The sequence below is a fragment of the Felis catus genome, chromosome B4 (assembly GCF_018350175.1).
Source record: "Felis catus isolate Fca126 chromosome B4, F.catus_Fca126_mat1.0, whole genome shotgun sequence".
NCBI classification, from domain to species: Eukaryota; Metazoa; Chordata; class Mammalia; order Carnivora; family Felidae; genus Felis; species Felis catus.
The window spans coordinates 83119669-83132114 of NC_058374.1; the positions used below are offsets into that span (position 1 = coordinate 83119669).

Genomic DNA, 12446 nt, shown 5'->3' on the forward strand with positions numbered 1-12446 from the left:
GAGAGAGAGGGAGACACAGAATCGGAAACAGGCTCCAGGCTCTGAGCCATCGTCCCAGAGCCCGACGCGGGGCTCGAACTCCCGGACCGCGAGATCGTGACCTGGCTGAAGTCAGACGCTTAACCGACTGCGCCACCCAGGCGCCCCCCCGCCCCAAATTTTTTTTTAATGTTTATTTATTTTTGAGAGAGACAGAGACAGAATGCAAGTGGGTTAGGGACAGAGAGAGGGAGACACAGAATCCGAAGCAGGCTCCAGGCTCTGAGCTGTCAGCACAGAGCCTGACGCGGGGCTCGAACTCACAGACTGCGAGATCATGACCTGAGCGGAATTCAGACACTTAACCGACTGAGCCACCCAGGCACCCCAACGATGACAATCATTAAAAAAAAAAAAGACTAACAGCCTCTATCCTTACAGATGGAACCTGATGCTCCATACCTAAAAAATCATTGTCTTGCCATTGCAGTGGAAGATCAGTGGTTGCCTGATGCCACTCTAAGGGTAATAAAATCCTAATTTTGTTGTATTACTGCATTTATCTTGAAGTTTCATGCCAAAGTGTGGTAGAATCATAGAACATAGTGCTTAGATTTTGAAAATGATCTTGTTTTGGTGTGCTAGTAAATATTTAACGCTAAATGTCATCTTCTGATTTATAAAGTTATGTTCTTTTTATTACATCACAGCTGTTCCATCTTCTCCACTGTAGCCTGCAATAGGCTTTTTGTTTTTTTTTAATTAAAAAAAAATTTTTTTAATGTTTATTTATTTTTGAGAAAGAGAGAAACAAAGCGTGAGCAGAGGAGGGGCATAGAGAGAGGGAGACACAGAATCCGAAGCAGGCTCCAGGTTCTGAGCTGTCAGCACAGAGTCCCATGCGGGGCTCAAACTCATGAACTGTGACATCATGACCTGAGCTGAAGTTGGATGCTTAACCAACTGAGCCACCCAAGTGCCCATTTTTTTGTTTTTTGTTTGTTTGTTTGTTTGTTTTTTCTTTTTTTTTTTTTTTAATTTTTTTTTTCAACGTTTATTTATTTTTGGGACAGAGAGAGACAGAGCATGAACGGGGGAGGGGCAGAGAGAGAGGGAGACACAGAATCGGAAGCAGGCTCCAGGCTCTGAGCCATCAGCCCAGAGCCCGACGCGGGGCTCGAACTCACGGACCGCGAGATCGTGACCTGGCTGAAGTCGGACGCTTAACCGACTGCGCCACCCAGGCGCCCCTGTTTGTTTGTTTTTTCTTAAGAGAAAACTAGTGACTGATCTTACTTATAGGTGCAAAACTCCCTATAGTCAGGGCGGTTGAGAGGCTAAGGAAGAGATTTCAGTGTGGAAGACTGGCACACAGAAGGAGGCGTTGGCTCCTGGGAGTTTGAGTGGGCTCACCCGAGCCTGCCGGCCTAAGTGGATCCTGGCCAGGCCCACAGACCTTCCTAGTCACTATGGAGGACAGCGCCTGGTGCCGGTGAGCCCTCAAGACCCAACTCTGGAGGAGCGGATGCAGCTGGAGAAGTTCTAGTGGCAGAGGCCCAAGCTGTTGGTAGAGATCCAGCGCCCATAGGAGCTCAGTGAAGCCACTGGAAAGGTGGAGGGTCTGGAGGCCAAAGAAGGTAGCTAAAACCTTGCAACAGAACCAAAAGACAGCAGTGGTCAGGAGGAACTTCAGCATGGACTCCAGGAGGCGATCTAGTTCTTGGTGGAGAAGGAACTTCTCCGGAACACGCTGGTATCCTGTACAAGGGCAAGGGCCTGAATGAGATAGTCATGGGGTCTACCTCTGGCAGACAGAAGGGCTGAACTTGCCACTGTTCCATGCCTTTGTGGATCTGTATGAGTTCCCAGACCTTGATCTGGTGCAGGCCCTCAGGCAATTTCTATGGAGCTTTCTGCCTCCTGGGCTAGGCCCAGATGATTGACCAGATGATAGAAGCCTTCGCCCAGTGAATCTGCCTGTGCAATCCCAGTGTTTTTTAATCTACAGATACGTGTGAGGTGCCGTTCTTCACCTCATCATGCTGAACACCAGTCTTCACAATCCCAATGTCTAGAAGAAGTCCGGCCTCAAGCACTCTGGGGCCATGAACCAAGGCATCGACAAGAGTGGGACCTGTCTGAGTTGCTGCTCAGGAACCTCTATGACAGCATCTGAAATGAGCCCTTTAGTATTCCTGACGATGATGGGAATGGTCTAACCCATACCTTCTTCAACCTGGACCAGAAGGGCCAGCTCCTTAAGCTGGGAGGAGTCAGGTGAAGATGCAGAGTTGGTGCTGGTTTGTCACCACAACTGCCTCTACTATTTTGAGAATATGACAGACAAGGAGCTGGCGGGAATCATCCCTGTGGAGAATCTGAACATTCAAGAAGCATACGAGCCTCAGAAACCAAACTGCTTTGAGTTTTGCATCTCCAACAACATGGGGCAGCTCATTGAATTCTGCAAAACGGAGGCAGGTGGCAGGGGGGTATACCTGGTCTTGGCCCCCATGCAGGCAGAGAAGGACAAGTGGATCAAGTCCATCCAGGCAGCTGGGAGCACAGACCCCCTTCTGTGAGATGCTGGTGGCAAGGAAGAAGCTAATTTTGTCAAGAAGAAGGAGGAGCAGCCCTGACCCCTTGCCCCCAACTCCATTACTTACTACACAGCTGCCCCTCCCTGGCAGCTGAACTCCTGGGCCCAGATTCTGGCTTCCCATTTAGAAAAATTCACTACCTCTAGCACCTTTCTCTTCTTTGTAATCAACACTGTTGGTAATCTTATTCATTATTTAACCACTAAAAAGAGAGAGAAAGAATTCCTCCTCGGAGAGGGAGTTCTTCTAAATAACATATTAGCAAAGAGAATTCATCAATGTACAAAAGAATAATATTCTACAACTTAATAAAGACTATTTTTGGAATGCAGGGGTAGCTTAATATTGAGAAAATAAATCACTATAATTTATTGTGATCATATTAGGATCGTGACATTGTTATTAGGTGCTGAAAAACCTTTGATAAGTCAGCATTTATACATCATAATATAAATGATAAAATGATAAATAATAACAATAAGTTTAAGTAAGAATTCCAGGAAACAACTTAAATAGTCAAGGCTATATATCTAAACAAATAGCCAGTATTATCCTAACTGGTAAAACACTACAGCATTTCAGATAAAATCAGAAACTAATAGGGATGCCCCATTACCATTTATTATTTTGTATTTAATTTTTATAAAAATTACACATGCACGTGTTTTTTTAAAAAAAAATTTTTTTTAAACGTTTATTTATATTTGAGACAGAGAGAGACAGAGCATGAACGGGGAAAGGGCAGAGAGAGAGGGAGACACAGAATCGGAAGCAGGCTCCAGGCTCTGAGCCATCAGCCCAGAGCCCGATGCGGGGTTCGAACCCACGGACCGCGAGATCGTGACCTAGCTGAAGTCGGACGCTTAACCGACTGCGTCCCCCAGGTGCCCCACACCTGCATGTGTTTTAAAAGGTCTCTTAATTCTATAATACATGTTATGAAAAAAATAATCATGCCCAGCTCCCTTACTCCCCATTTCTCCTTTCTCAGAGTCAACCCTTCATAAAGGGAACCATATAGAAATCAATACCTTTTCTCTATTTTAGCAATAGGCATGTGGCAAACCGAATAGATTCTACTCCCAATAGTACCAAACACATAAAATACTTAGAAGTTAACAAGAAAGATTACAGAAACCAAATAAATACGTTTATCATAGCATTGTTCATGATGGCAAAAACCTGGAAACAATGTGAATGTCACCAGTAGTAATAGATGAATAAATTATGTGACATTCCCATAATTATTATGCCCCTAATAAAAAGAGTTATACTGGTTGCTTTGAATAGATTTCTATGAAATAGAAAACATGAATTTCTATGAATAATAAAACATGCAGAAAAATGTTTAAGAGTATTTTTACAAGGCTGTTATTCAAGAAATCTGTGTGCACTGGAAAGCAGCAACCAAAGACTTGTATAATGATATTTTTCCAAGTACATAAAATTACATATATATATATATATATATATATATATATATATATATATATACACATATATATAGAACATAAAGAACTATTTTAACATGACTAGGATAAAAAAAAAAAAAAGCTTGTCCAAGTTTATTGCTTTCTGTGACTAATTGCCCAGTGGAAAATTTTCCATCATAAGAGAGCAATGTTTAAAAAAACCCAACAAAACAGGGGCACCTGGGTGGCACAGTCGGTTAAGCATCATGGGATTGAGTCCCACCTTGGGCTTTGCACAGAGCCTGCTTGGGAGTCTCTCTCTCTCCCTCTGTTCCTCTCCCCTGCTAATGCTCTCTCTCTCAAAAAATAAAAATTAAAATTAAAAAATTCTTAAATACTTTATTGAGGTATAATTGATTAACAATAAAAGGCCCATATTTAAAGTGGACAATTTGAGGTTTTTGCATATTTATACACCCATACACCATCACCAAAATAAAAATAAATGTATCAATCACCCCAGAAAACTTCCTTAATGCACCTTTATAATCCCTCCTCTTTCCCCACCCCAAACTTTGGCACAGATAACCACTGATCATTTTGTCACTAGAGATATGTTTGCATTTTCCAGAATGTTTAAAAATTGGAACTGTAGGGGCGCCTGGGTGGCTCAGTCGGTTGAGCGGCCGACTTCGGCTCAGGTCATGATCTCGCGGTCCGTGAGTTCGAGCCCCGCGTCGGGCTCTGTGCTGACAGCTCAGAGCCTGGAGCCTGTTTCAGATTCTGTGTCTCCCTCTCTCTGACCCTCCCCCGTTCATGCTCTGTCTCTCTCTCAAAAATAAATAAACGTTAAAAAAAAATTAAAAAAAATAAAAATTGGAACTGTAATGATACAAGATATACTTTTTTTTTTAATTAAAAAAATTTTTTTAACATTTATTTATTTTTTGAGAGGTGAACAGATCATGAGCAGGAGATTGGCAGAATGAGAAGAACACACAGAATCAAAGTAGGCTCCAGGCTCTGGGCTGTCAGCACAGAGCTCAACGCTCTCTCAAAAAAGAGAGTTCGGGGCTCAAACCCACGAACCGTGAGATCATGACCTGAGTGGAAGTTGGACGCTTAACCAACTGAGCCACCCAGGTGCCCCACAAGATATACTTTTTTGTTTTTACTGGTTCCTTTCACTGCTAGTAATTGAGATTCATTTGTGTTGCTGTATAAATCAATAGCTTGTTTCTTTTTTTTTTTTTCAACGTTTTATTTTATTTTTGGGACAGAGAGAGACAGAGCATGAACGGGGGAGGGGCAGAGAGAGAGGGAGACACAGAATCGGAAACAGGCTCCAGGCTCTGAGCCATCAGCCCAGAGCCTGACGCGGGGCTCAAACTCAAGGACCGCGAGATCGTGACCTGGCTGAAGTCGGAGGCTTAACCGACTGCGCCACCCAGGCGCCCCATTAGCTTGTTTCTTTTAAATGCTGCGTAATTAGTAGGTTTAGAACAAATATTCCCAAAAGTACTGCTTTACTGAATTCCATAAATTATGATATTTTCATTGAGTTCAAATATTTTTAAATTTCCCTTCAATTTCTTCTTTGACTTGTGGGTTATTTAGAATTGTTTTATTTCATGGGTTTGAGTCCAGTGTCAGGCTCTGACAGCTCAGAGCCTGGAGCCTGCTTCAGATTCTGTATCTCCCTCTCTCTCTGCCTCTCCCCTGCTTGCACTCTGTCTCTCTCTCAAAAATAAACATTAAAACAATTTTCTAAATAAAATACTGGGGGATTTTTAGGATATCTTTCTGCTATTGGTTTCTTTCTTTTTTTTTTTAAGTTTATTTATTTACTTTTGAGAGAGCAAGTGAGTGGGGAAGGGGTAGAGAGAGAGAGAGACAGAGAATCCCAGGCAGGCCCATGCTGTCAGTGAACAGCTTGACACAGGGCTTGAACTCAGGAACCAAGAGATAATGATCTGATCTGAAATCAAGTGTCAGATGCTTAACTGACTGAGTCACCCAGGTGCCCCTCTGCTATTGGTTTCTAATTTAATTCCATTGTGGCCCTAGGACATAGCTGTATGACTGGAATCTTTATGAATTTACTAAGACTTGTATTATAGTTCAGAATTGATCTATCTTGGTAAAAGTACTGTGTATATCTAAAAAGAGTGTGTATTCTCTGGTGCAGTTATGTGGAGTGTTCTATAAATGTAAATTAGGTTAAGTTGGTTGGTAATGTTCAAGTTTTATTTATATGAGATTCTCTCTCTCCCTTTCTGTGGCCCTCCCCTGCTTGCACTCTCTCAAAATTGAAACAAACAAACAAAAAAGAAATAGCATTCTGAATACTAACTTCATCTGAAGACATCTTACACTTATGAACCATTCCTTCCCTAGGTCTGAAAACAGATGCCATTCTTGGATGATTAAATCAAACAACCCTGATATCTACATGGCCAGGACTATACTATGGACAATGCTCAGAAATCTGTGTTGTATCAGTTTTATACCATTGTTGTCAATTGTTCTTGAATTAGTTTCACTAAAATATTTTGAAAAATGGTCTCCATCCATATGTAATATCATTGAGAACCTATAAAGCATTAATCTTTTAAGTTAAAGATTAAGAGTCTAAACCCCTCCTTAATGATAAGCTACACCAGATACGGCAACTTGATTTATTACCATATTGGGGCGCCTGGGTGGCGCAGTCGGTTGAGCGTCCGACTTCAGCCAGGTCACGATCTTGCCGTCCGGGAGTTCGAGCCCCGCATCGGGCTCTGGGCTGATGGCTCAGAGCCTGGAGCCTGTTTCCGATTCTGTGTCTCCCTCTCTCTCTGCCCCTCCCCCGTTCATGCTCTGTCTCTCTCTGTCCCAAAAATAAATAAATAAACGTTGAAAAAAATTTGATTTATTACCATATCAATAATTACAGTATTATTCATTATATTTCAACTAAAGTTCTCAAAACACACCTATCCATGAAATCCCAAAATGAAATCAACAAAAATGTTGAAATATCCTACCCCTTGAGAGAAAAAAATGAGTGAAAAGCTATTTGTCTCTTTCACTACCCCAACAATAATAAAACAATAATTACAGCCTATTCCAATGCTGAATAAATATTCCTTAAATGAATAGGTTCAGAGTTGTGTAGAGACATATATGGAGACTAAGCTAAGGAATTTAAAATGTCCTATTTGCCTTTTCCATTAGCCTGTAATTTCCACAAGGGCAGATATTGTATCTTATTCTGTTGGATTCTCACTGCTTAGCAAATAGTAGAAATTGAGGAATTTATTGAATAAATACTGATTCCCATTGTTTTCAAACTCTACTCTTTTTTTTTAATTTTTTTTTTCAACGTTTATTTTTTTTGGGACAGAGAGAGACAGAGCATGAATGGGGAGGGGCAGAGAGAGTGGGAGACACAGAATCGGAAACAGGCTCCAGGCTCTGAGCCATCAGCCCAGAGCCCGATGTGGGGCTCGAACCCACGGACCGCGAGATCGTGACCTGGCTGAAGTCGGATGCTTAACTGACTGCGCCACCCAGGCACCCCTCTACTCTTTTTTTTTTTTTAAGTTTATTCATTTACTTGTAGAGATAGAGAGAGCATGAGTGGGGGAGGGGCAGAGAGAGGGAGAGAGAGAGAGAGAGAGAGAGAGAGAGAGAGAGAATCCCAAGCAGTCTCCACACTGTCAGTGCAGAGCTCAGTGTGGGGCTCCAACTCATGAACCAGATCATGACCTGAACTGAAATCAAAAGTTGACTGCTTAAGTGACTGAGCCACCGAGGCACCCCTTTGAACTCTATTCTATAATAAGAGGGATACGTAAGGCTGAGTAGGCAAGTCTCCGGACCTAGATTCTTCAGTCAGAGTCTGTTAGAATTTTAATTAAGACTTATATTGAACAGGGATGCACGAATGGCTCATTAGGTTAAGTGTCCAACTCTGGATTTGGCTCAGGTCATGATCTCATGGTTTATGAGTTTGAGTCCCACATTGGGCTCTGCACTGACAGTGTGGAGCCTGCTTGGGATTCTCTCTCTCTCCTTCTTTCTCTCAAAGTAAATAAATAAACTTTAAAAAAAAGAGACTTATTTAAAAAATTTTTTTTATGTTTATTTTTTATTTTTGAGAGAGAGCAAGAGAGACAGAGCATGAGCATGGTAGGGGCAGAGAGAGAGGGGGATACGCAGGATCTGAAGCAGGCTTCAGGCTCTGAGCTGTCAGCACAGTGGGCCTTGAACTCACGAACTGTGAGATCATGACCTGAGCTGAAGTCGGCACTTAACCAACTGAGCCACCCAGGTGCCCCAAAAGAGACTTATTTTGAACAAAGGATTTCATGACTAAAGTTTGAAAGTTGCTGCTTTATTTACCAGGGCTTTAAGTGGAAGAGGATTTAATTTTTTTTTTTTTTAATGTTTATTTCTGAGGCAGAGAGAGACAGAGCATGAGTAGGGGAGGGGCCGAGAGAAGGAGGGAGACATAGAATCTGAAGCAGGCTCCAGGCTCTGAGCTGTCAGCGCGGACCCCGACGCAGGGCTCAGACTCACAAACCATGAGATCTTGACCTGAGCCGAAGTTGATGGCTCAACCGACTGAGCCACCCAGGCACCCCAAGTGGAAAAGGATTTTAGAAATCTACCACCGTATGGAGGCAAGTGTAGAGGGATTCTTAGCCGAGGGTAGAAGAACTATTAGGAAATGATAGCAATAGCCTGTTCAGGTGGCTCTCAGTTAAGGCAGTGGCATTAGGAATGAAGCAATGGGGGGATAAACAGAAAATATTTAGAAAGTAAATATAGTAGGGAATGGCTATGAAGAAGTCTGTGACAGGATTAGGTTGACACTGAGATTTCTTTTCTTTCCTTAAAATAATTTTTAAAAATGTTTATTTTGACAGAGAGTGTGAGAGACAGATCAAGTGGGGGAGGTACAGTGAGAGAGGGAGAGAATCTCAAGCAGGTTCTGTGCTGTTAGTGCAGAGCCTGATCATCTCATGAACTGTGAACTTCTCATGAACTGTTAGTTCATGATCTTTGCTGAAATCAAAAGTTGGAAGCTTAACTGACTGTGCCAGCAAAGCACCCCTCCTTAAAATAATTAAAAAAAATACACTTACATAACATGGCTGGCTCAGTCAGTAGAGTACGTGACTCTTGATCTCAGGGTTGTGAGTTCTAGCTCCATGTTGGGTGTAGAGATTACTTAAGAATAAAAGATCTTAAAAAAAAAAACATAAATGGTTACCATCATAACCACTTTTTTAAGTGTATAGTTCAGTGGGATTAAGTATATTTGCATTGTTGTACAACCTCACCACCCATCACCAGGATTTTTTCATCTTCCCTAACTGAAATTCTGTACCCATTAAACAGTAATTCTTGGGGCGCCTGGGTGACTCAGTTGGTTGAGCATCTGACTTCAGCTCAGGTCATGATCTCACGGTTTGTGAGTTTGAGCCCTGTATGGGGCTCTGTGCTGAAGCTCAGAGCCTGGAGCCTGCTTCAGATTCTGTGTCTCCCTCTCTCTCTGCCCCTCCCCTGCTTGTGCTCTTTCTCCCTCTCAAAAATAAAATGTAAACAAACAAAATAATTCTTCCTCTCACCTTGCAAACACCCTTCTATTTTCTGTCTTTATGATTTGACTAATCTAGTTACCTTATATAAATGTAATCATACAAGTCTGCCTTTTTGTGACTGGCTCATTTCAGAGTTAACGCCTTCAAAGTTGTAGCATGTTGTAGCATGTGCCAGAATTTCCTCCCTTTTAAGGCTGAATACTGTTCTATTGTATGTATATACTGCATTTTGCTTATCTGTGAGGGTCACTTAGGTTGCTTCCACCTTTTGGCTATTGTGAATGCTGTATAGATACACAAATATCTCTAAGGCCCTGATTTCAATTGCAGTATAGAGTATATACCTGGAAGTGGAATGGTAATTCTATCTTTAATCTTTTGAGAACTACCATACTGTCTTCCATAGCAGCTATACCATTTTACTTTCCCATTAAGAGTGCACAGGGGTTGATTTTGTCACATCCTTGTCAACACTAATGTGTGTGTGAGGTGCTGTCTCACTGTAGTTTTGACTTGCATTTCCCTAATGATTAGTGATGTTGAGTATCTGTTCATGCACTTATCGCCCATTTGTACCATCTTTGGGAAAATATCTGTTCAAGCCCTTTGCCCATTTTCTTAATCTTGTAGTTCTTTATATATTCTGGATAGTAACCCCTTATTAGATAGGTTATTTACAAATATCTTCTCATGATCTTGTGGTTTGCCTTTTCTATTGTTGATTTATGTCCTTTGTTGCAGAGAAATTTTAAATTTTGGTGAAATCCAATTTACTTGTTTTTTAAAAAGTAATCTCTATGCCCAACATGGGGCTTGAACTCACGACCCTGAGATGGAGTCATATGCTCTACTGACTGAGCCAGCCAGGTGCCCCTACCTTTTTTCCTTATTGTTGCTTGTGCTTCTGGTATCCTATAAATCGTTGCCAAATCAATGGCCTGAAGCCTTTCCTTCTATGTTTTCTTCTTAGTTTTATGGTTTCGAGTCTTAACATTTCAGTCTTTGATCCATTTGTAGTTAGTTTTCGTATATGGTGTAAGAATCCAACTTCCTTCTTTTCCATGTGGGTATCTGATTTTCCCACCACCACTTGTTGCAAAAACCAAGTTTCTTTGGGAATACATATAGCAATATTTTGACAAGGTAGATAGGTAATGTAACAAATTTTGGGTATCTTGAAACTGAAGATAAACAGATTTAAGAGAAACTGAGATGTCAAGGAGACTAATTTGAGGAAAATACACATGTAGCCATGCATGAAGAGTGTCCATTGGAATTAGGAACTAGATGAACTTGAGAGCCATTCAGGTAAAGGTACAGATAAAAGTCAGACTACAGTGGACTAGAAAGGGAATGAATAGAACTACATCAATTACCACAGAGAAATCATGGAAACAAAGTTGAAGTGAAAAGAAATTTACAAGATATGTGGGGCACCCAGGTGGCTCAGTCGGTTAAGCGACTGACTTTGGCTCACTCAGGTCATGATCTCTCAATTTGTGAGTTCAAGCCCTGCGTCGCGCTCTGTGCTGACAGCTAGGAGCCGGAGCCTGCTTCGGATTCTGTGTCTCCCTCTCTTCCTCATGCTCTCTCGAAAATAAATAAACGTTAAAAAAAAGAAATTTGCAAGATATGTAATGTACAATTTTGTTTAAAGTTTCAAAACTTGCAGAAGAAAAAATAAAACCTGCAGATCACTAACTTCTTTGGGTACATAAATATGGATTGAGAGAGTACCAACTCACTTATAGGAATTAGTTCTAAAACACTAATTCATGATAGCTGGATCTCTGAGGGAGGGAAAATAAGGAATGAGGAAGGGTATACAGGGGTCTCCATATGCATCTGTAGGATTTAATTTCTAAAAAACAAAACAGCTGGGTAACAAGTTCATACAGTCCTTTATCTGCATGTTTGAAGTATTTCCCAAATAAAAGGAAAATCTAATGGAGAAACATGGTGAGAGCATAGCTAACTAAACTGCCTTTTTTTTTTTTTTTTTTTTTTTTAAAGAAATCAGAAGGGTCATTCAGTAAATAACCTGTGAATTTCACAGATTCTTCAATCCTATACATGTTTTGGAGTATCAGGGTTTTTTTTCAATTAAAAAATTTTTTTTAAATTTTTTTTATTAAAAAAAAATTTTGTTTTTCAACGTTTATTTATTTTTGGGACAGAGAGAGACAGAGCATGAACGGGGGAGGGGCAGAGAGAGTGGGAGACACAGAATCAGAAACAGGCTCCAGGCTCTGAGCCGTCAGCCCAGAGCCCGACGCGGGGCTCGAACTCACAGACCGCGAGATCGTGACCTGGCTGAAGTCGGACGCTTAACGGACTGCGCCACCCAGGCGCCCCATCAATTTAAAATTTTTAATGTTTATTTTTGAGAGAGGAGAGAGTGTGTGCGTGAGCAAGAGCTAGTGGGGCAGGGGCAGGGAGCGAGGGAGAAAGAGGATCCAAAGTAGGCTCTGCACTGACAGCAAAGAGCCTGATGTGGGGCCAAACTCACAAACCTTAAGATCATGACCTTAAGTCACATGCTTAACTGAGCAATCCTGGCGCCTGGTTTTTTGTTTGTTTGATTTGAGACAGAGGGAGAGAGAAAAAGAGAGAGAGGGAAAGCATGGGAGAGGGGGTAGAGGCAGACAGAGAATCTCATGTAGACTCCACGCTGAGCATGGAGCTTGTATGTAGGGCTCAATTCTAAGACCCCGGGATCATTACCTTACCTAAATCAAGAGTTGGATGCTCAACAGACTGAGCCATCTAGGTGCTTCTTGTTTTTTAAAAGATGAAGTCAGAGGTTACTTAAAATATCATTGTTAAATGGTCTATTGAGTATTTGAATAGAGACTTTATCATTT

The 12446-nt window shown here is 41.5% G+C and overlaps 1 long non-coding RNA gene and 1 pseudogene across 1 annotated transcript; both read left to right on the forward strand.

Annotated features, from left to right (window-relative positions):
- The first annotated feature begins 288 nt into the window (after positions 1-288).
- Positions 289-6553, forward strand: LOC123386615. Its single transcript, XR_006600792.1, has 2 exons — positions 289-504; positions 6389-6553. It is a non-coding gene; the product is annotated as an uncharacterized LOC123386615 (long non-coding RNA).
- On the forward strand, positions 1066-2906 carry LOC101080306 (annotated as a pseudogene).
- Positions 6554-12446: the final 5893 nt, after the last annotated feature.